We start from the raw sequence: 25,027 nt of genomic DNA on the forward strand, positions 1-25,027 counted from the left end.
AATTCTTGCCAATGTCCATCTAAAGGACGGTTTTTGCTAATAGATTCCGAAGGTGTTGAGAGGACTGCTAATGCTGTCAATGACCGTGCCAAGACTGCTAGCAGGTAATGTCTGAAAATAGACACCAGTGGAGATGGCCCTAGCTCCTGCTGCATCTGAGTTGGCTGGCAACAACTGCTCCTTTCTTCCTCTCTGTGCGTCCTCTAGTTAGACTAACTTCCTTTTCTTATTTTTACTAGTATGTGAATAATAAATCCACAGAAATCAGACTGGGAAGTGATCTTAGTGTTTTTGACTTAAAATAACTCTTCTCTTGACAATTTGGGGACAGATGGTGGGGAGGAGGGTTGTAGGACTGGGAGAATGGGGTGAAGGGTTAAAGAAGTACAAATTAGTAGTTGATAGATGGAAATGGGGATAGGGAGCACGGCATAGGAAATGCAGTTAACATTAAATGTATTGGCTAGGTGGAAAACCAGAGGAGAGAAGGAGCAATTAGGGGCATCGTTTTATAAACTATATAAATGTCTAACCATTATACTGTATACTTGAAACTAATAAAAAATAAATAAAATAAAATAAAATAACTCCTTTCTCATCCAGACACACTGTCCTTGGACCACATAGGTGGGCTTTAGCATTTTCCTTAGGTTTTACAAGTTAAATTTGTGGTGAAAGTAGATTATTCAAGCATATATAAGGGAGCATAAATAAGAGAGATCAGAACTGGAGGTGTAGATTTTGGACTCAAATGCTGAGCAGTGAAAAGCAGCTGCTCTATCCGAAGGACTGCATATAAAACTGGGAGGAGGATATGTCAAAAAATAATGTCTGGAGAACAAAGTGGCAGCAGTGGATGCAATGAGGGCCCAGTTAAGCTAAGAGCCATCTGGAAAATTGCCAGAGGTAGACAACACTGTAAATTTCAAATGGTATCCAAAGGAATTCCAGAAATAAAGAAAAAAAACTTAACATCGTAGAGGAGGAAATCTATTGCCAACTTAAGAAAACTCTTCTTCCAACCACATAATTTCATCCCCAGCTGCTACTAATACCCTAAATCTCTTGTAAAACTGGATCCTGATAAAAAGAGGGTGAGTAGAGAATGGTATACATGAACTGGACAGAGTGATTGCTAGAATATCATAGAGAAAATATTTTGATGGTGAGAAAGAGCCTGTTGGAACATGGCTGGTTTTAAGACAGTATGTCCATGTAATTATGTTTTAAAAAGTGATCACTTTAGACATGACTAAAGAATTAATCATTTTAATGTATTTTCTGAGCCTAATATATATCTCAAGATCTAATTGTGAACATTTGTCAAATATCGGAATGCTCCAAAGAATTTCAGAAGATGGTTAATCTATGTTTTATAGATAACAATAAAGTCTTTGACTGCATGGATCATAAAAAGCTTTGGGTTTCTCTGAAGGAAATGAATGTGTCTCAGCACTTGATTGTACTGCTGTGTAACCTGTATTGTTACACAATATGGACAGGGAACTACTGTCAGAACAAAATATGGAGAGACAGAATGGTTAAGCATCAGTGTCAGACAAGATGCATTTTCTCTCCCTATTTATTTAATCTGTATGCAGAACATATATCATATGAAAAACTGGGCTGGATTCAGAGGAAGGAGGAGTGAAAATTGGTGGAAGAAATATTAATAACTTAAGATATGCAAATGATACCATATTAGTGGCAGAAAGTAGCAATGATTTGAAACAACTTCTGATGAAAGTGAAAGAATAAAGTGCTAAAGCAAGACTGCATTTGAACATCAAGAAGACAAAAATCATACAAAAGAGAGACACAACTTTAACATAGACAACGAAGACATTACAATTTTTAAAGGTTTTGCTTACCTTGGTTTAATTATCAATTCAAGTGGATTCTGCAGCTGACAAATCAAGAGAAAGTTGATATTCAAAAGGACAGCAAGAGAAAGTTGAGACTCAAAAGGACAGCAATGGAAAAATTAGGAATGATTAGGAATGAAGATGTCATTAGAGTGCAAGGCTAAGATCATCCACACCCTTGTAGTCCGAAGTACTATATAGGGATGCAAGAGTTGGACAGTGAAAAAGGCTGATAGAAAAAAAAATGGTTCACTTGAAATATGACATTGGAGGATAGCTCTGTGGATAACTTGGACAAGATGAACAAGTGGATCTAGAGCAAAGTAAGCCTGGAAAATTACTGGAGGCAAATATGCCTAAATTGAAGGTGTCCTAATAAATCACATCATGACAAGGCAAAGTTATTTGGAAAATATGATAATGCTGGGAAAAATAGAAAGCAGAAGGAAAAGAGAAAGACTAAATATGACACGAGTTGACTCCATAAAAGAAGCCATAAGCATGAGTCTACAGGAGCTGAGCAGTGCTGTTGAGGATAGGACTTTGTGGGTATAACTCATTCATAGGGTCACCAGGAGTCAGAGCTGACTCAACAGCATGTAACACACACAATATATATCTTGCTCATTTTTCATTGTCAATACTCTAAGGCACATTCCAGAAGAAATGATATTCCAGTTGAATTTTTGTCAATGATGAGTGTAACAAATGAGGTATGTCTGCTCTTAACTGTTCATTTTCAACAGATATCCTTTGTCATTCAGCTAGTAAGGAGAAGGAATCTTGTTCCTGCTTACAACAGCTTTCCAAAAGTTTCTGATAATTCCTAATCCCACTGTAATTGATAATTACAGTTGTCAATTAACCATAAAGTAATATCAATATGAGTAATATCAAATTGATATTTGTGAAAGGGAGAACCTTCAAGAAAACAAAGGAAAAGTTTAATACTCCATAAGCCCAAATATTTGAATTAACAGAATGAAAATCCTAATTCTGGAAAAGGAATTTCAGATTGATCAATATCAAATAAAAATTATTAGAAGAATTAAGTTCTCAAAATTCAAGTCTTCATAAAAGTGTATGTACAATATACCTAAAAATATAAACCAGTTCACTTTGCGATATTGTAAATTTTTAATATTTATGTGTAAACAGTTTAAAATGGAAATTTGCCTGTTTTTAAGGAGTTATTGCCACCCTTGTGTCAGAGAATATAATACCTAAACCCGATCTTCATTCTGTACCCATTCCTTCTTGTCTTTCCTAAGGCCAATCTTTAAGAGAAAAGAGAGGCTGATATAAATGGATACATAGGATTTCTTCTGCACGTTTCTGAGGCCTTCTTTAATTCCTCAATATCCCTAGAACTCATATCACTATAAATTAAAGATTTAAAAAAACATATTATACTTTGAAAGATGTTTTCACCCAAATGCCATATATAAAATGCCTATTGTACTTTAGGTAGACATTATATCTAGGTATTACATTTTGCTTTTATTTTTGATCATTTACATTTATTTTGTATTTATTTCTTTAAACAAGAAGGTGGACAGATTTCCATAAAAATAATGAAATGTTACCTATGTTACTTGGTGAGGAAAACTTTCCCTGAATCTAGTGAATAAACTCAGATTTATTTTCTGCCTTAAATGCTTACCATATTTTCCTTCATGAACCCATGAGATTCCTATATCCAGGTGCAGTAATTTAGCCTGCTGCTTAGCTTAGAGCTGTAGTGAAGCTAAGATTTTTACCTTTCATCGCACTTCTGGTGTCGGTTCATTTCTCATCTTCCTATATGCCCCATAGAGCTGATCTGAGTACAGAAACCCCTTTGAAGTCACTTGGAACTTTGTGCTCTGATGAGGCCTGAAGGACGTGCAAAGTAAGAAACATGGCCATGCTTGCAAAAAAGGTGAAAATTCGATCAGCTTTACTAATGTGTTTCTTATACCTCAAGGCATATCTATGTGTGTGTGTGTGTGTGTGTGTGTGTGTGTGTGTGTGGTGTGTGTGTGTGGTGTGTGTGGTCCTGCAACAAATACCAGAGCAAAGCAAATTGTAATTCTGCAAAAACATAACACTTATATGGATATGCCTACTACACTTAAGCCAAATTATTTCACATGTGGAAAAATAGATTAAGCAAATTAGTGAAAAAAAAATGTCTTCAGAGGCTCATATAGAAAGCATTTACTAGCACCATAACATCTAAACCAATATTTAATACACATATATTCCTTTTAACATAGGGCACTTTGAGACAGATTTTGAAGCAAAAACACAGTTAATGGTTGGGATACTCTGATGTCCTCAACTATATAGCCCAAATCTCAAAATTACATCAAATATAATGCCCATTTTCAATGTAAGCATTCTCCAGCGTGCCAGAAAATGAGCAGTAAATGAGTGTGCAGTTTTGGAGTTGAGGTGCAAACCCCACTTCTGCTTTGTGGACCTGCATTGCCAGTTGGCCTCTGCCCATAGTGGGAGCCAGAAAGAAAATGCAATGCTGGAGGCCATTTGCATCCTTTGAGCTTTCTGCCTACTTTCCGTCGTGCCTGTCAGCTCATCCCAGCCCGCTTTTTTACAGTTAGCACACAATTTATTCTAGTAGCTCCAGCAATTGAACTTTTCATTTCTCTCACTACTTGAAGAATCAACCCCATCACAGACCGTGAGAGACAATAGCACCTATTGGTCAGTGCCCGCTCCTGCAATGCGATTTTCAACTTTATTGAAGTCCCTTCCTCAAGCTACTAAACTGAAATAAGTTCAATTGCTTTCCTTTGATTAGCCAGCTCTAAGGATGGTAGCTGTTGCCTGCAATTGCTATCTCTATGGCCTCTTAAAACAGATTTTTACATTAAATTCTCTCATGTTAAAATGTTTAAATTAGTTGCTGTTTTCTGACTTGACTCAGAATGGAACACATATTTAGTTTAACCCACAGATATTTAGGGATTTTATAAAGGCAATCAGATATTTGGAGTCTAAAGAACCTTCTGAGTGCAAACAGACAAACCAGGCATGTAGGCATTCTAGATATTCCACTAAATGTAATCATAATTGCAATTCTGAGTAGTAATATTAACAATTAGAACCAGAATTCTTCCTAGTATTGACCTCACATACCTGGAGGCCAAGAATTACTGCTCTTTCTCCCCTCCTCCACCCTCTCCCTCATTGCTAGTCAGGTTATAATATTGGGAATTAAACTCTTAACACAGCTTTAAACAGAGGTAGTAATGTGAGAATTGCTGACATGCTACTGATCTTTCTAAAGTGCACATCTGATTATATCTCTCTTCTGTTTTAAACCATTCAATGGTTGCCTAATTATATCAAATAAAGTTCAGACTTAGATAATAGGTTTCTCTGAGAAACCCCAAAGAGTGAAGAGGTGCTTCTTGAATGAATAGTTCTAGAAACTTTACTAATTTACTGATATCATAACACTCTAACATTACAATTACTTGTATGCCTGTATGTATTACCTTTTAGATTATAAATTCTATGAAATTAGACACTATGTTGTGTTCACCATTGCCAGTGATGAGTCATTTTCTAGCCCACAGGATAACCTCAATAAATGTATACCTAATTTCTACTATATATACACACAAAGAAATGAGTGGTAGTAGTACTAGAAAGAGTTCTTATTGTACTGGGTGAGCACCTCAGTTGTTAGGATGATTCACACTGCATCTTTAAGTGAGATAATTGGGAAGGAAGGAGGTATTATTTTATCCTCAGGAAAAGCAAGTTTACTCTTACACAAGTAACAGAGAGGTCTAAAGTAAGAGAAATATGTGATTCTTGTATACATAATTTAGGGCCATTGTCCTATACGCATTTCCTTGTGGTACTCACACTCATATGTAGCAGTTTGACATGTTGGTGGACTACTTGGAAAAGTTCAATTAAAATAATTTTTAAAAATACTTTTAAAAAGACTTTTTATATCATAATAAGGGAGATATTTATTTTTTCTAGCTCACAGTGTCTTGTTTGAAAAGGTTTATGAACCATATAAAGTAGAGGATGATTTCTAATATTGTCTCTGGTATCTTGTAGGCCAAAGATTTTTAAAATATTTAAAATCAGGATAGAATCAAAGGCATCTCAAACATGTTCCTCTTGATTAAACTTGATATTGCTCATAAACTCAGTAGTTCCATAAAATGTCATTCAATACAGAGAAATATTTAGTTCAAAAATATATGGTCGACATTCCTCTATATTGATCTATCAACTTTCCCTAGATTATAGTGATTTCACTCATTTGCAAGATTTTAAAAAGCACTAATAGACTGGAGAATCCTTTGAGAATCTGATGAAAATTAACCAGCTCTCTCCTGGAAATGTGCATACACATATACGTTATTTATTATTTATCATTTTGAGTTGCTCAGAGATCATCTAAAACCATCCATGGGCTCAAAGACTTCAGAGTCATATGTGAATAGTTGAAAATTCTAAATTTTACCTCAAAACTAATGCCTATGTAGATAACCCACAGCCACTTCATTCTAGCATGACTAGAATGTAATTCTTTATCTTCTGTTCATACCTACGTATTTCAGTTAATTTCCAGTCTCAGTGAGTTATAACCACTATGCACCCAGTTTTGTAATCCAGAAACATGGGAGTTATACTTTGATGGTTTTCTTTCAGTGCCCACACCCAATCAATTAACAAGTCATGTTGATTCTATACACTTACTCTCAAATATGACTTGCTCTTTTATGCTCTTATCAATACCATGCTCATTTTCTCCTATTCGAACTCCCCATCTCTAGCATTGTCCCCTCAAATCAATTCTTCATATAGCAGTCAAATTTAGCATTCTAAAATACAAAACTGATGATGATTGCACAATTTCGAACCCATCAAAAGCTAATCATTGCGTTCAGGATGAGACTAAACACTTTAAGGTGGTTTAAAGACCTGTTATAGCCTCATTTCTTGAAAAATTTCCACAATCACTGTAAGCCCCTGCCACAGTGCCCAAATCTCAGATGTTCCCCCAGCTTGTGGGCCCTTGTTTAGAATTACTTATGTGGAGTCACTTAGAAAATGCTGTTTACATAGGAAAAACCTCTTCATTTTAAGAGAAAAGTACAGAACAACCATCAGGAGATCTGGGTTCTAATCTTAAATTTGACAACTAGGGAAAGTTACATAACTTGTCTGGGCCACATGTTCTCTGGTAGAAACGAGTGGGGTTGCTCCTTCATCTTTAGCAGTTAACAATTTCCTTTTGTAGCTCTTTCCTCAGAGATACAAATTTAGCCAAGTTAATGTATTGTCATCTAGTGGATTTATTTCAATGAGATTTACTAAAAATATTTAGTTCGTGAAAAAGAAAAGGGAAGACCATAATGACTGCTTTGCCAGGTTTGAAGATTATAATTTTATTTTTATTGATTTTCTAATAAAGATAAAATATTTATTTTAAGATTTTAATATATTTGTATATTTTGTGATCTGTGAAAATATTTAACTTTCATTTAGTTTATATTTTGTATTATTATTAGTTTTTATTATTTACATCATTTTATATATTATTAATTTTTATTTTATATCATCATTAGTTTTTATTTATACCCTGCATATTTTTAGGTGGCACCTGTAACATCTTTTAGAATTAATGCAACATGAAGGTAAATGAGAAGAAAAAAGAAACAACAAATTAAGAAAAATCTATTTTAGGAGAAAATAAGATAATCTAATTATTATAATTGGATAAAGAATTTTATCTGTAAGTTTTGTACTAGCTAACGTAAACAGGAAAATGTTTTTAGACATGTTTTTGTCATCAATGTTAAAGCTTGGATCGGTTATTTTTTCATTTGACTCCACCTGCACTCCATGTACTGTCTCAATCTGTTCTTTACTCATCTTTGGTCTGAAATAGAATTATGTGAAATATTAAACAATATGAATATTTTAAAAGGACCAATCAAACCTAGAAATGATTCACTGCCAAAATTTAAAATAGCTAGAACCTACTGAAAGAGAATATTCCTTGCGACGAAATAAGAACCTAGGAGGAAAGCAGAATTTAAATAGTGGATGTTAATTATCAAATGAGTGTCAAATGTCTAGACCAGATGTCACAGTCCAACAGAGTGATTGCTTAAAAATATAATATGCAGTCACATTGTTACATTTCCTAATCCATCCACGACCTCCCACTGTCACAGGATGTTCTTAGCATGATAAATCACACTCTTCATCATCTAACTCTCCTTGCTATCCAGTCTCATTTCTTGTTATTCCTCAGTTTAAAATTCTAAGACTCTACACTCAGAACATTTTTCAGTATCTAAAATTGCTCTCCTAGAGTGATATATATATCTATAGAGATGTAGATAGAGATATAGATATATAGATATAGCTTCCTAGATTTTCTAAATGCCCGTTACTGTCCATGGGATACTTGCCCCATATCTCACCTCTGTATCTATCATTCATTCTTCAGGTCTCAGTTTGGAATAACCTCCAAACTGGTGTTACTTGATTATCAGTACTTGAGGAATACATATTTTTCTCAATGCAGTGGACCTATCTACTAAAATAAGAATAAAGTCACCAGTAGTTAAGCTTGTGAAAAAAAGTTGCTTCCTACAGCATTGCCTTCAGCCACCAAATTTTTTTTTTTCTTTTTTAAGGTGGGACGCCCGTTCATGGAGAAATTGTTTGATAAATTTCATTATATTAGTGCTATGAAATATCAACTGCCTTTAACAAAAAATTTTTAAGGACTATGGCAGTTGACTTGGAAGTATTTCATGAGATATTGTTGGGTGAAAAAAACAAGATTCAGAGAAATTTCCATTATCAAGTATTTTTAAAGCAATGACCAAAACCAGTGCATATATATATGTGTGTGTGTGTGTGTGTGTGTGTGTGTGTGTATGTTAAATACATACATACATTCATACATACATGCATACATACATAAGGATATTTATTAAAAATATCTATGTAACTTATGTTATTAAATAAGTATATATAGTATGTATGTATGTGAAGAGGAGGAAGTGGTTATGTTTATTAAATAAGAATGGTGAAGAATGAATAGGAAGCATATTTTCTAGGTTGGCAACTTAACTTTAACAGAAGCAGATAAGTAAGAATAGAGGTTGGAAGGAGAGGAGCCAAACAATAAATAAACAAAGACAAAGATTGTCCCCAAAGAGTATGTTTAATATAATCATATTTATTCCTTGTTCATAAATACTTTTTGTGCATTCTTATATGTATAAAAACACTTTTTAAAAATAAATACACTAACGTCTGTCAGCCATATGAACCAATGCCTAAGTATGTTACCATGGAGTTAGTAACATGTTTGGCCCTGATTACCCCAAATAGGTCTAAGCAATGATCACTGACATTTGTCTTCCAAAATCCTCAGAGACAGGAAAACAATCTCAGCCCTACCTGATTTCCTTCACAGTATCCAGTAAATTCAAACATTGCTGAGGATATGAAAGTTTTGCAGAGAGCTGGATGGTGTTCATGGACTTGATGCTTAGACTGCAGAGAAAAAGAAAAGGGAGAGGAAAGAGACTTGAGGGGCCAAGTGAATGTTATCTGTGTTGAGCACTAGACCTGGTGTCTAAATAAATAAATAAATAAATAAAACAGCTTTTCAGAATTAGGGGCTCTTAAAGATCAAATAAAAGTAGCAAAAGAATATTGGCATATTACCCACTTTGAATTGTGTTTTTTTGCATCAAGCTATTTGCTTTAACCTGTGGTACTAATCCGGTACCCGTTTTCACTCTATTATTTATGTTATTAGTAACATTTAAATCCAGATATCAACTGCATATGTCTACTTTATACTAGATAAGAACATAGGTTGTGTTTGTTTGTTTTTAATATAGGATATGACTACACCTATGAGACACAGAGAAGAAAGTGATTTATGCTGGAGGTGGCAAAAAGTGTTACATATGGCTTCATAGAATAAATATTTGAGCAGAGCACGATAGGAAGTAAAAGTAGCGAAAATAGAGGGTCAATATATATATGTTTCTGCCCAGGAAGGGAGAGACCACTTATCTCCAATGTGCAGCAGAGGGCCTCATGAATAACAGCTTTTGAGAAATGTCTGTTGAATAGATAATTGAGTGAATGACTGCATACATAGATCAAGATAACATTCTAGTAATTCATAATGTAGTATTTAGCCCAGTCATACAAATTATTAGCAGGTATTGATTGTAACATAATGAATGATACATGAAAAAAAGAATAAGAAAGTGATCAGTCCTTTTTACAATCGCTCTACTAATTTCTTTTAGCCAAAACTGATGTAAGGAGGAGTGCAGCAAAAGAGACTGGAAAAGAAGTTTGGGGTCGCTTAAAGACTTCAAAAGCCATTCTAAAAATTTTTACTTCATATTTTAGAAAGGTAACACAGGTGCAATGGAACTTTTTTTAAAATAGTGGATTGCTATCAAGACTTGCTGTTTTAGAACAGCAGTTAAGAATATTTATCAGATGAAGAATACAGGTGGCAAAGAGATTGAATAAATTATTGAAATAATACAGAAGTGGGATGATAAGGATGTGAATCGAGGAATCAACAGTGTAATTAGGCCAGAAAAGACAAATGTGAGAGATAACTTGGAAGATCCTATAAAAGGTTTATAATAGAGAAGGAGTAAATTTGATTATCATCTATTTACTTTATTATTGGGTAACTTTGAAATGTTACCAAGACATCCAGATGCATGTGACTAATAAAAAAATGGAAATGCAGGCAGAGATTTTAAGCAGAGGTATGTGCTAGAGAGATAGACGTGAAGTTATAAAAAATATAGGTAATAATTTCAATTATGTAAGAGAATAAGATCACCCATGGAGAAAAAGCTTAGCACACACAAGTCTACAAACAAATAAGGTAACCTGAACTCCCTGACAGGGCTCCTTAGAAATTTTCACCTTGTACTTCATCAGGGTTCTACCATGTTGTTTTATTTATTTCAAGTCTTAGAAAAAGAACACATTAGTATCAGTGTAAAAATTAATAAAGCAAAATCTCATTTAAATTGGAATCAGGGGGCTAGAAGAGAGAACTCTCACACACTGTCAGTCAATACACACCACTGACCCCAGTAGAAAGAGTGGTACCTTGCATCTCTGACAGGAAGTGATACCACTTTACTACCTCATCAAGAGGAAGAAAAGATTCCTCCTTGCCCAATAACAGCTCATCAATGGGAGACTGCCATAAGTCAGCCAATGAAAAGTCACTATACTTGGAACTTTGAATTTCCTCCAATGGACTCTTCTTTCATTTACAACAGCCCTTCCCAAGTCATAAAAGGATTTTTCTCTGTTATTTCTTTGGACCTGAATGTGTTTTCTAATTAATCCCATTAAACTGTGTACCTTGAATTGTAATTCTTTGTTGTTCCCAAATAAACTCATTTCGAAGAAATATCTACCTATTTGTTAAGGTCAATTCTATCTCTCTATCATCTATCTATCTCTATCTATTTTTTAAATTTTATTTTATTAGTTTCAAGTATATAGTACATTGTTTAAACATTTATATAGTTTATAATACGATCCCTCTTATTGCTCTCCACCTAGCCATTGCGTCTATCTATCTTTAAGTCACTTGATATTTGGTAAAAAAAAAAAATAAAATAAAAGCTACAGTTTGTTCCTGAAATAAAAAAAATAAATTCCCTAACTGGCAACAATTATTACTCCTTTGCTCTGCTGTGTCCTTGCTGTTTTGTGACTTGATTCTAATTAACTAAATTTTAACTACAAATTTTCACAAACTACAATCCTACAGAAGTGCAGAATAAAATTAAAAGAATGAAGAATACGTTTTAATATTAAGCATATTAAGATACAGATTGCCATATAAGGTTATCTACATTTTTATAAGCTTAAGATTGGATTATAAGACATTTTAAATTTATTTTAGAGGCATTTGCAAGATATGGTGCATAAAAATTTTATAATGATTTGAATTACCTTCAGGAAAATGCCTCATTAAGAAGCTTTATAGATACGGAATGAAGAGTATAAGTCCTATGCTCCCATTATGTTTTTAGTCTCTTGTCAGTTTTTGTTTTGATCAAGTACAAGATGGACAGCGAGAAGCGAACAGTCTGCACTCTGAAGAATTAATTGCAATATAGTTGAAGAAAAAGGGAATCAGAAAAGATGCCATTACACTTGGAAAATACTTATACATGGCCTTTGGCCTAAATATAAAGAGGGATGATATGTCAACCTCTAACTTAAAAATATTCCTGCCAATTACCTCTACCTTTTCACAGTCATTTCAGGACATTGATTAAATTTAATTCTACATATTCTTACATTGTTTAGAATTTTTATTTTATTTATTTATTTATTTATTTTACTTTAGGAGTTATGTCATCTGTTAGGAGTTTAGCTGAGTTGAGAGAGAGAGAGAGAGAGAGAGACAGACAGACAGACAGAGAGAGAGAGACAGAGAGAGCGAGTGAGCGCACACAGAGCTGTCAGGTGTCAGAGTAACCAATTAAAGCAACAAGCCAAAAAAGGAAGGAGTTAGGCCTTAAATCACTACTTATTGCAATGGTATAAGCCGGAGTCTAAACTAGAGAAAATGTCACTCCCTGGTTCCATTTTCCCCATGGGATGGGGCACCAGTCTAGGGTGAGATGGAGCAGTATCAGACATGAGCCTTGTCCCACTGTTGAGGGACCTCTAACAAAAGGCTCTGGTGATTTTAAGGACTGAGAGAGGAGGGGGACGTGAGGGGAAAGACTAGGAGTGGAGAAGTACTGGGTACGGAATAAGAAGTGGGGAAAAGTATCTTCAAGTTTCTCCCCTTCGCCCCTCTAGGGAATACTCAGCCGGGGCACCTGAAGAACACCCCTGCCAAGGGGCTTCAGACAAACAGGGGGCTGTGCACACAGGCTGGTGTGGGGAGGGCAGCTTCCCGTGAACCCTGTCGGGTAGAGCCTTTTAGATGCCTATGATGAGAACTGAAAATCACACAGAGGTTTCTAATCAGGAGCCAGACTCCTCATCATCTCTGCTTCCTAGAAGAATAATAAAAAAATCATTCTTTGATTTCTTTGGTATGAAACCAAAGGGCTATAACTGGGCCATAGTTTTAATATATGTTGAACCGAGTCCAACACATTGACTATTAGGTTGCACCTTTTCTTGAACACTAAAGATTATACATTGTAAATAGTATATTAAATTTTCAGATATGACATGCAAATGCTAAGGTCTCTTTTTATATCAATCAAGGTTAATCAATAAACAATTACAGAGCAGCTACCTTATCTATTCTTTTTTTTTTTTTAAGTTTTGTGTTTCCCATTTTTTCCAAGGGAAAAGTCAACTTCAAATAGAGTCTAAAAACTCCTATTTTTATATACACTTAAGGCATGATATCAATCTGTGGACAACTTATATTATTGATTAGCAGTCTATTATTCAATTAAAGAAGCTTGAGTCAGGACAAGAGAGACTGCAAAAATGGTTGGATTGCTGACTTGTGTTGTCACATTTCCATGATTAATCTTTTTAGGCTTTCCCATGACAGTATTTACGATATGGCTTTAAGTTCTAAGTAGGAGAATTGCACAATGGCATCACAAAACTGGAGCAAATATGGCATATTTTCTGTATCTTTGTTGTTGCATTGTATTTTCTTTATTTCTGTTAAAAGATAAACAACTATATTACAAAGTTTAAATGTTTATTTGAGCAAAAATCAACTTAAATCAGGCAGTGCCAAACTGGAAGTGGTTAGGAGCACTCCACTGACAGAAGCCAAGAAAAAACTTTTGTAAAGAAGAGGCAAAAGCAAAGCAAGAAAACTATTTGATCGGCCACTGCTTAAGTGGTTGCGTTATTTGGGAAAGCCTAGTTGATTGTGACTGGTTGTCCTTAGGTCCCATTTCTTAATCTTGAAGCATTTACAGGCTTAGGTCTTGATTTGCTTACCTAGGCTAAGATATTAGAACTACCAGTCTAATGGCCTCCTTCTTAATTAACAGTCCAAATTAATATTTTTAATTTAAAATTAAATTTTACCTAATTTTTAATTAACTCCTGCTGTCAGTTTACAATCACTTGAAACATCTTCATCCATCCCTTTATTTATACCCTGTTACTAGGATTTAGATATTTCTAGTAGAATCTCTATAGCTGGATTTTATGTAATTAGCACAATCTCAAAGTCTGGATCTTTTAACAGGAAAATCGATACCTTTAACAACATCATTAATTGATAATGTTGTTTTGCATCCTTCTACACTATTGTTTTTACTACTTTACTTTTTTGTTGTCACTTTGTTTTTTGGATTGTGCCATATTCTCTTTATTCCCTTTTCCTCCCTGACCCATTAATTTGGAAGTTCCACATTTCTTTTCAGTGTCACCAGTGTTTATATTCTGATTTAATTTGAATATTTTAGAAGACAGCATTTAAAGCAAAGGTGTATATGCTAACAGTATCGATGAGTGCAATCCCAGGGACCCAAGATTAAGAAAAAAGAAATGACAACACAGAAGGAAAGAGTGGTTGGCTGAGCTGGCCTTGACAAGTGATGGAAGGGAGGATATATCTTCTTCCAAATTTTATTGTCAGAGGTTGCTCCATGAGGTGTCAAATCACCAGCAGGCCCATATGTGATGCTGTGCAGGCCTCAAGATGAGGGATAGAGGCAGGCAGCCCTGATGCAAGGCAAGCCACTGTGACCACATATAGGAGGTATCCAGAGCTACTAGTGCAGTGGTCCTTCTTCCCCTTTCTTCATAACCTCGTACTCCTACTTCATCAGTATGTAGCAGCAGCTGCAGCAAACTGGCTGTACCACCTATGCCATTGTCAGGAATGCTTTGGCAGGAAAACGAGGCAGGTGCACAGACCTGGGGTGGTACTAAAACAAATCGTTACATCTTGCCATCCTAAAACATCCTACTTCGCCAGTTTCACATTTAAATTAAATAATAACTTTGAACTCAACACAAAAATGTTTAACTTCTTCAATATCTTCTTCCATGTTAATAAAAACTTTAGAATATTTTTATTTTTTTCTCTCTATACTCCCCCACCAATCTACTATTTTAGAGAAGACTCTTCTCAATGTCCCTTTTGTTTGCTCAATATCTGTATTACAAATTCCAAGCACATAATTATCCTGATATTAATGTACAGTCCTAATATTAATCCTAACATTAATATTAATTTATAATTTAATTTCATTATTGCCCTAATATTCATTTTTGTTTTCTTCCTACTTCTACATCTCCTATTTTGTTCTGTTTCAGATTTAACTTGTTTGGAGCACTTTCTCAAAGACTTTACTCAAATTGTCTACATGAAGGTATACTCTCTGTGTTTGTGTTATTTCCTTTATCCCACCTACATCTCGGAGATTTTTTGAATAAAGAGTTCACTTTAACTTTTTGAATTTTTAAAAATTATCTTCTCTCTCATTCTTCTTTTAGAACTTCAATTATTCACACATAAGCTCTCTGGATTGGGCTTCGGAACCAGAGCTCCCAATCTCTTTCATTTATTTTTCATAGCATCAGTGGCAAACGGAGTAGGCTGCTCATGGTAGCAATTTGAATACCCTGGCCACTGGACGTCCTTCACAGCTGACCCAGGGCCTGTGGCAAATCAATATTTCAGCATATATATACCCCACCAGCTGCTCAACAATCTTACAAAGTCCAACAATTGGGAAATTCTGCTCTAAAGTTCTTTACTCGTGATTTTTAAATATCATGTTTGTTTTTTTTTTTACATTGGTGACATTTCTTCCTCAACAGTGATCATATTCTTTTTTTGTTTGTATAGTGATTTCTTTTAATTTGCAAATCATATTTTCTGATTTCGGAAGGATTTTGGAGGAGGCACTGACTATACGTTCCTCCCTTTGAATATTATTAATATTTTTCTGGAAATTCTCCTGTTTCTTTCGTCACTTCTGCCTCAGCCAATTCCACTTGTCTAGGATTTTTTGGCTTGTTCTTCATCTCTCAAGTTACTTTGATTATGATTAGTACTTTTCTTTTGATTATTCACAACTGGTGTTCCCACAGTGTTTATTCAGGTAGAACTGCTGGCTTCTCTAAAGCAGTGGCAAACCAGCGATTGGAGGGAGCCACATGCTTTTGTTCTGGTTAGTCAGGTAAGCTGTGAACTCTCTGCTGAGACACAGAGAAAAGAGCTCTCCCACCTCTCCGGCTTTTCCTTTGTAGTCAGCACACAGGCAGCTCTTTCCCAGTGGATTCGATCAATTCACTCCAGAGTGTATCCCCACTATACATCAACTAGGCCTGGAGAGCTAGGCGGGCCTCTCTTATGACCATGTTTCGCAAGATCCATGCAAATATCTGCAGCCCCTTGACAGAAGCTTAAAACACACCTATTTTACCTCAACTTTTGTCTCTGATGACAATGATCAGTTTAAGTTTTTCCAATGTGACCTTCTCTCTAGAGCACTGCCATCTTACAGTGTTTTATTTCAAGAATTCTTGTACCTAATAACCAATAGTTTCTTTCTCATACAAGGATGATGAACACTCTTACCATAAATTCAAGGTCTCAAAAGGGAGTCTACATGTAAATAAATGATTGAATTACATTGGGAAATGTATGATAGAAACCTGCATAAGAAACAGAGTAACTAATTTTTTTGTGGATAGGCTAGAGAAATCTCTATTAATAAAATGGCATCGAAACTAGGTTCTAAAAAAAACTAGGATTTTTTAAATATAATTAAATATCAATATTAACAGTGATAATATTAAATGATATATTTTAGATGATAGAAAACCATAATATGTAGATATCGTCTACATAGCAAATAATGTAGCAAATAATATCTGTCTCAGCGAAGGTGTATTTTTTTCATAATGTGCTTTAAAAAGTTACTACATTGCTATTCATTAACTAATATAGTAAATAATTCTAACATTAGTAACCAATTACTATAAAGCTGACTTATTCTCTCTAGATATATGGAAATTTTTATAGTAGTCAGGAATAATCTAAATTTCTCCCTCCACATTTCTATATACACACAATGATAATTATATAAATTATAATAATAAATATACCACTAGATATCTTCCATTCTAATATCCTGACTGATAAAAATTATGAATTGTTCCCATTTCTTAATTGATAGTTCCTTAAATATTTTAATAACTTTTAATTGTTTGGCCTTGAGTAACTACATTAACTTGGCAAATTTATTCTTATACTGAATAGATCAATGGGTAAATTACAGATTAAATTCACAGAGTATATTTAATTGGTAGTTTCTCCTCTTATCATTTGGTGCTTGATACCTTGTCCATTCTGGAAATGAGAATGTATTCCTGCAAACTTAACAGCTGATCCTATTCCCTCTTTAATACAATTGTTGTTCTGGATAAAGGGGGGAATAACCATAGTAAATATGAATGGGAAGTGACAACAGTGGCATAAGGTGACTTGATTTTGTATGTGTTTATGGACCTATAAAGTCTAGGACGTAGTTTCTTGTGATTTTCATTATTATAGACTAGACAGGGGTGAAATTATCTTTAGTGTTCTGTTTCAGAGCATGAGGCATACTTTACAAGCCATTCTTGTCAGCCTATAATGTAAACTAATCTTCTAATAAGACACTGTGTCCTTCCATATACTTCATTGAAGTGCATAGTGGTTTGAGCATTAGTAGAAAATTATGATCTTTTCCTGAGGTGACCTTTTAACCCAAACAGTCCAAGTTCATCTTTATGTTTTATTGGTATGTATAGTTCAAGGAGTAGAGAGTATTACACAAAGCATTACTGAGCCAGATTTCTATAATAAAATAACAAACAATCTTCATGGTATAGTCTTTGACTGCCTAGAGAGCTAATTTGAATGACTGGGGGTAAGGTAGCATCTACCTCCCTCAGAACACCTGTCTATACTATATAAATACAATAAATAAGATTTTATATTTCCTTTTGTTTTCTTTTTCTTAAAAGTGAGCCCTTTGTGGTTTCTTGAAAACTATGACACTACCCCTCGATGTATGTGACAAGAAAAATAACTTGTACTCATATTCTTTAATTTTGTCCTTTATGTTTTCATTATTTGCAGGAAATGTTGAATGAGTCAACACACACACACACTCACTTTCATGACATTCAAACTTAGCTATATATAGTAACAGAAAATAGGGTACCTAAATGGCATTTAGGAAACATAAAAATTAATTCCTAGATAATGGAATTAAATGTAAACAAGTTTTCCAAAGTGTTTGATGTAGTTTATTCTCTTCAATATTTTAAAATATTCTTTTAAGATTTTATGTGAACTATTACTGTTATTTAAAACCCGTTTTCTTAAGTACAGGAACGTTTTCCTGAGCCCTATCTGTTTTACTAACAGATGCCTAATTAAGAGTTCCTAAGTGATCATCAATTAATTCTTTGGGGCTAATATGTCACAATATATATTAGATGTTTTCTTGATTTGTTGAAGTTTCAATTTCTACTACCAAGAACACAGAGAGCAGCATGAGGGGAAGAAAATGGCAATAATGTGTTCTTAAATAACTATATAAAGCATTTATAAAAAATTTATAGTGACATTGATTGTTTACAGCTCTTTAACTTGAGAGAGATTTTCCCTCCTTAGGCTTTTATATCTGATTAAAAAGAATTCTCCTTCTTGCTCATTGACCTCCATCTCCATGTGGTTGGACTCCTGAATAAATTGCTGAGTGCCGAATAATGATGAACTTACTTCAAAGCAACCTAATTGGTGGAGGTTTTAGTATATCTAACTGATTATAAATAATAAATAGATTATTTTGCTAAAATAACAGGACTTTTATTCTTATAAAAATGCTGATACATACAGTTGTGAAATAGCTTTGGTTGGTTTAGATTATTCATTCTGTATACATTTGTCCATTTTAGGCAACATCAATGCCCTATTATGGCTGCTCAATGAGTCTCCCACATCATGCTACAGTTGTTTAAGAAATTCATGCAAAAGAAAAAAATACTATCTCTGCACAATCTATGCCAATGAAGCTTTGATAATCAGGCCAATCACCTAATTACAAGTTTGTATTTCTATTCCCACTGAGATGTGCCAATTAAAAGGATTCAACTTTAATTCCAAACAACGTATTATTCCTAATTACCTGATGCATGCACTGCCTGCTTTGAATTTTTAACCCGCTGTGTATATGTGTGTGAGTATCTCTCTCTCTCTCTCTATATATATATATATACATACACACACACACACACACACACACACACACACACACACACACACACACACACACATGCACACGCACACATACATACATTTAATCCATAAAGTATTGTGAATTACAAAGTATATACATAACTTCAGCTATTGACCATGGTTTTTTTAAAGAAGCTTGTTCCACATGTTCAAAACAAGCTTGTGTCATTATACAGGTAACTTGAATTATAAAAATAATAACCATGGATCATCAGTCCTGCAGGAATTACACATTCTTCCATGTTAATAAAAAAACACATAAAACTTTGTTTTGGTTCATGATTGATATCATTGCCTGAAGTAAATTAAGTCATTTGAAATACTAACAAGGTGCTTCATGTGTATATTGATTACATTCATTTCTTAGCATATTGCAAATTAACCCCATCGCTGCAGGAAATATCAGTGTGCTTTATTTGCACAGTAAAAACCGATCGTCAAGTCAAAGTCTAATGGACAACTATAAGAAATCTGTTATATTTTTAAAGTAGTGCGCAATGAAGAACTTCTAGCTTTTCCAATCTCCATTGAATTCAAGGTTTAGTGACTTTTCCCTTTGGCTTAGAGATCCAAAAATGACAATGTTGAAGAAAGGAAAATGGTCAGTGAAAGGAGAGGCCAAGTTTCAACCAAAACATTAATGTCTCTTGGAGACATAGAGTTAAAGTGTAGAAAAAAATGGACTATGAGACAGAGAAGAATTAAGCCCCTAATCAAATGATATTCAGAAGCTAGTTTAAAAGAAATAAAAGAAAAACTGCACCCCTCCTTTTTCCAGCTTTAGACTTCAAAAAAGGAATTTCAAAATTGAATATATTACTTTCGAGTGTGCTTAATATCCAAGTGTAATTAAATTTTACTTCTTTAAGACATTTGCCTTTCCTTTTGTAAACCTTCCCACATTCCACACTTTATTACATATAGTTGAATATCATCTTATTAAATGGTTGAATCCAAGTTAAAATTTAAAATAAATAGTGCTAAATAACAGAAGAAAACCAGAAATTGAGTAAATTTAAACGCAGATTATTAAATTAGAACCAAAAAAAACATGAGTAATAATTTGACAAGAAATACAACAGAGGGAATCAAATTCAGAAAAGGAAGAAGAAAAAGAAATCTTCCTCTTACCACTGCAGATTCTCCCTCTAATGAAGAGATTTTAAAGAAACTCAAATTCTTCTATGCTCTATAAAATAGTATAGCAGATAAAAACAGTAAACTTTATTTACTGATACAGAGAGCCTCAAGATAAAGTTCGTTATGCTTATTCATTTTTACTTATTATTAAAGATTTGGTTTTACGTGTCTTAGTACCAGAGTGGTACAGATAAAAGACGTGTAAAGGAAGTTCAGAGAAGTGTAACAGAAGTGATTAAGGGAATATAGGTCTTGACTTATGAAAGAAGATTAAAGAACCAAAGTCTCTATGACTGTGCAAAAGGACAACTAAAAGGTAAGATGATAAAAGCCTACAAATATTTAAAATGTATAAGAACAGGGAGGACAAGGAATTATGAGCATTTCACAAAGGAGATTACTAGAGTATAGAATGAACAAATGGATTGAGTTAAAATGAGAAAATTTGGGCTACATATCAAAAAGAAATAACTCTTCAAATGTGTAATACTCTTTAGACTCCAAAGAGAATGATGAGTTTACTGTTTACGAGGTGTTACTCTACTCACCTCTACTCTGCTGTACATATACAAATGAAAAAGAAACGTTCATAATTGGAAAAAGCAGCATAGGATTTTTCATTTAAATTTTTCATGTTGCTTTTATCCAGTTTCACAGATTGCTATATTTACTTCTTAATACATAAGAATTACAATTATGTGTTAACTAAATATTGTTTCAGCCTATGGTGCTGGACAAACAGTAGTACTAAGAAACAGAATTATAGAATTTGGGGGCTTAAAGAGAAGGCACATCTACTGCTAAAGAATCATCATCCTAACAAATGACTATCAAGCCTTTACATAAACCTTCCCATAGTCAGAAATTTTAAACTTTTTCATAATCAGATATTTTAAATACTAAACTTATTTAAATTACGTTTTTAAACCCTGAGACTACCCATGTCATCTACAGACCTCTATTACACAGGTCCTTCATTATATGGAGCTGTTTCTGTCTCACTATACTTTAGAACCATAGATTCTAATTCCACTAATTCCACCCTTAAAGTTGTACGAAAATGCATTTGAAGGCAGCTACCATAACACACTCAGACACTCAGATAAAACATTACTATATTTTTCCATTATTTTTCACATCACATTATTTTTGACACATTCTTCTATCTCATCATTGCCTGAATGTGTTTTCCTACTTGTTGAGGTCTCTCCTTAAATTTAATAGCTAGAACTAACCAAAATACTGAATTTATAGACAAAAACAAGGATGAGCACCTCTATCAGTTCATATAAATTATTTCTGTTTACGTTAGTGGGAGAATATGGTAACATGAGGGTTAGGCTGTCTGCTTCCAATGAGATAATTAGCACAAATTACAAGAAGATGGAAGAAAAGCATGAGATTTCCTTGACTTTTAAACATTGTTATATGACATGACGGTTTCGCATTTTTCTACTTTATAACACCGCTATAAATGATGCCCACCTCTCAAATGATAAAAGAGAAGTTGCATTTGGAGGTCATCTCTGTTGATTATCTCAAAAGGCAGACAACTGGTGAGGAATTTGGGGAAGGCTATAGAAATGTTTTGTGAACAAATCAGTTTTTTTCTTTAATTCCTAAGATAGTGGGAAGGAGAAGGTAGTCTCTCACTGCTTGGAAGAGTACACACAGAACAGTTTAAAGAAATTGACTGAACTGAAAGCTAATACAAATTATAAATAATATTTTATTATGTAATTTTTTTCTTGAACTTCAACAATCTTGTTGAAAATCTCTTTTATTGGCACATATCTCTGAGGGTTCCACAACTTTCATTTACTGCTCTGTTAATTAACTTAGGACAGCAAAAACTGGGCCAAAAATGCCCCATTCTGAGGTAATTAATGGCTAACTAAAATATCTACATTTTTGCTTAAATTCTGGCACTGATATTTATTCAATTTTTTCAATACAAATAGAGAGTCTTACTTCTGATAAATTTTATTTAATCAAATTTAGATTATTCTTTCTCTACAGTATTTCTGCATTCTGTCTCTAATACCAACAAAACACTACCATCTCGAAATATATTCTAACAAAATTTGGTAAACATGTTTTATAAATCCTCATTCAAATTATTCAGAAAAAGAGATGAGAAAGAGATTCATGGATAAAGTTTTACATGATTAGAATTATTCATTCTTTGGACAAATATTTATGTTTAAATATTAAAACTAGTAACATTATGTGGTAAATTAAAGAGATTTATAAACATGGAGATCCATAGTTTATATGTTTGTGTGTGTACATACATATATATACACACATATATATGTCTGTATTTATACTAAACATATACAGATCCATACTTATTGATAAGTTAATTTGTATAACCTCATAAAAAATTACAACTGTATCCTGATATAAGTATTAAATTTAGAGTTATAAAATATTCAATTTTCACATGAGAGAATTTGTTAAGTATAGAATTCAGGTCAGGTGTTTAGAATCCTTGTTTTGACTGCCATAATTAGTAGTTTAAGATGAATCATTGATTATCCTTGGCCTCAGTTTATTCACTGATAAAATGAGAAAAGTTCATTAGAACATTTCTAAATTCCCTTCCTTTTCATATGTTCTGTGAGATCTAAACTTATTTAAATTACTCATGTTTTAAGTTCCATTCTTCTAAAAAAGACTGTTTTGAAAAATATTATTACAGCATCATAAATATTTCAATGTAATTACTTCCATTTTAAAATAAGTTGTTCTCTTCAAAAGCATCACCATTTCAGAGTCGTGAAATATTTTTTAAATTGAATATGGTGAATTTTAAGTGGTGTAATTTATTATCGTTCCTTGAAACTTTAATACATTCTTTTTATATCAACAATGGTTTTTCTTTTTGTGTTTTTTTCTTCTGAAATGGACTTCGTAAGGCTCAAACTTTAAATCCTTTTGGCTTGAAAAAATGATATTTATCAAGAATTGAATCATGTTATTCTACCAATGCTATCTCAATTGCAAAAGTGTTACACCATCTTGGCATCCTCAATTAAATGAGATGTATTTGCTTTTGCTGAAATCTCTCTTCAAGTAAATGACCAAGAAAAATGCATGAAATGTGGAATGGTATATGTAATATAATCATGAATTTCCCTTTGTTTAATCAACTCTATAGGGTTTGGAGAAATGCAAACTGACACTGGCTGATTCTTATTCACTCCCACGAATACTCTTTCCTGACACAACATTTCGATGTTATTCATCACTGTGCTTTGTTTGTAGGCAGCTTAGTTTCTAGGTAACATAATGAAGTCCTTTTGGAAAAAAATAATGGTTTCAGTCTAATCAACTTGCTTATATACTCCTTGTTCTGCTCTACCTTAACGCATAAACTTTAAACAGTATTCTTAAACAATACTAAAGAAGTAGACACCACTGCAGCTACCTGTGACATTCTAAGTGACTAATCATGCCCAACTAAAAATCTTTTTGTTGATTGACATCAAAAAGACATTAGAATAAGAAGTCTCCAGCTAGTGTCCTCCCTCAGCAACAATAATTTGACAGCCATCCATGGACAAAAGTAATTTTGTGGGAGCTTTAGATCCAGGTAGGAGACTGTGGAACCCCTGTGGAGCCTAAGACCAAGGAGGGCCATTTTGAGAAGGCAGACCTATGCCCATGATAGAATCACTGACTATGATCCCAGCTGCAAATGCAGAAACAGACTTCAGTTCCTGGTTAGTCTTAGTCCTGTCACCAGCACCATTTGCCAAGGGACCCAGCAGGAATTATGCCTGTCAACCCATGCCCTAGGTAGTAGACCCTTGGTCCCAACTGTAGACCCTGAAGAGGCCCGAGGCCTAGCTCCAGTCATTCTCGGTTGCCAGTCATACCCTCCTAGGGACCTGCTAGGAGACATGCTCATCCACATGCTCAAGCAGACCCTCTGACCACAGTCTGACGGCAGATCCCAAAACAGCCCTGTAATTTGGCTCCAGCTCCTCTCGTCTACTGGCCAAGAACACTCCTGCTCAACCAGAGCTCTCCCAGAAGACACATCTGTCTTAACCCTGAGGGTAGTCCCACAAATTGTAGTCAAACTGCAGAACTTCAAGCAGCCTGTGATCTGGTATTATGAAGATGCCTCCAAAAATTAAAAATAGAAGTACCATATAATCTAGCAATTCCACTTCTGGATATATATTCAGAAGAAAATGAAATCAATCTCTCAAAAAAATATCTGCACTCCCATGTTCATTGCAGAATTATTCACAATAGCCAAGATCATAAGTGTTCACAAAGTGATAAATAAAATATTACATACGAAATATAATGAAATATTATATAATATCTAATGAAATATAGTGTATAAAGAAATGTTATTCAACCATAAGAATGAAACATTCCATTAGTGACAGCATAGTTGAACCTGGAGGACAATAAGTGAAGTAAGCCAGACACAGAAAGACACACTGTATGATCTCACTTACTTGTAGAATCTAAAAAAGTTTAAACTCACACCCAGAGAGTGGAATGGTGGGTTTGAGCCTGGGGAATGGATAAATGGAAATGGGAAGATGCTGGTCAAAATGTACAAACTTTCAGTCATAAATAAGTAAGTTCTGGGTATATAACATATAGCACAGTGATTATAGTTAGTAATATTATATCTTATACTTGAAATTAGCAAAGAAAATATACCTTGTGTTCTCACCACACA

General features: G+C 34.0%; 1 long non-coding RNA gene across 2 annotated transcripts in view; it reads right to left on the reverse strand.

The window, feature by feature from the left end:
- The window catches only part of LOC120612581 (uncharacterized), a 108,751-nt gene that overhangs the window by 16,057 nt on the left and 67,667 nt on the right, over nt 1-25,027 (reverse strand). The gene's annotated exons all lie outside the window — the stretch shown is intronic.

This window comes from Pteropus medius, unplaced genomic scaffold, assembly GCF_902729225.1.
Source record: "Pteropus medius unplaced genomic scaffold, Ma_sr-lr_union100, whole genome shotgun sequence".
Taxonomy (NCBI): domain Eukaryota; kingdom Metazoa; phylum Chordata; class Mammalia; order Chiroptera; family Pteropodidae; genus Pteropus; species Pteropus medius.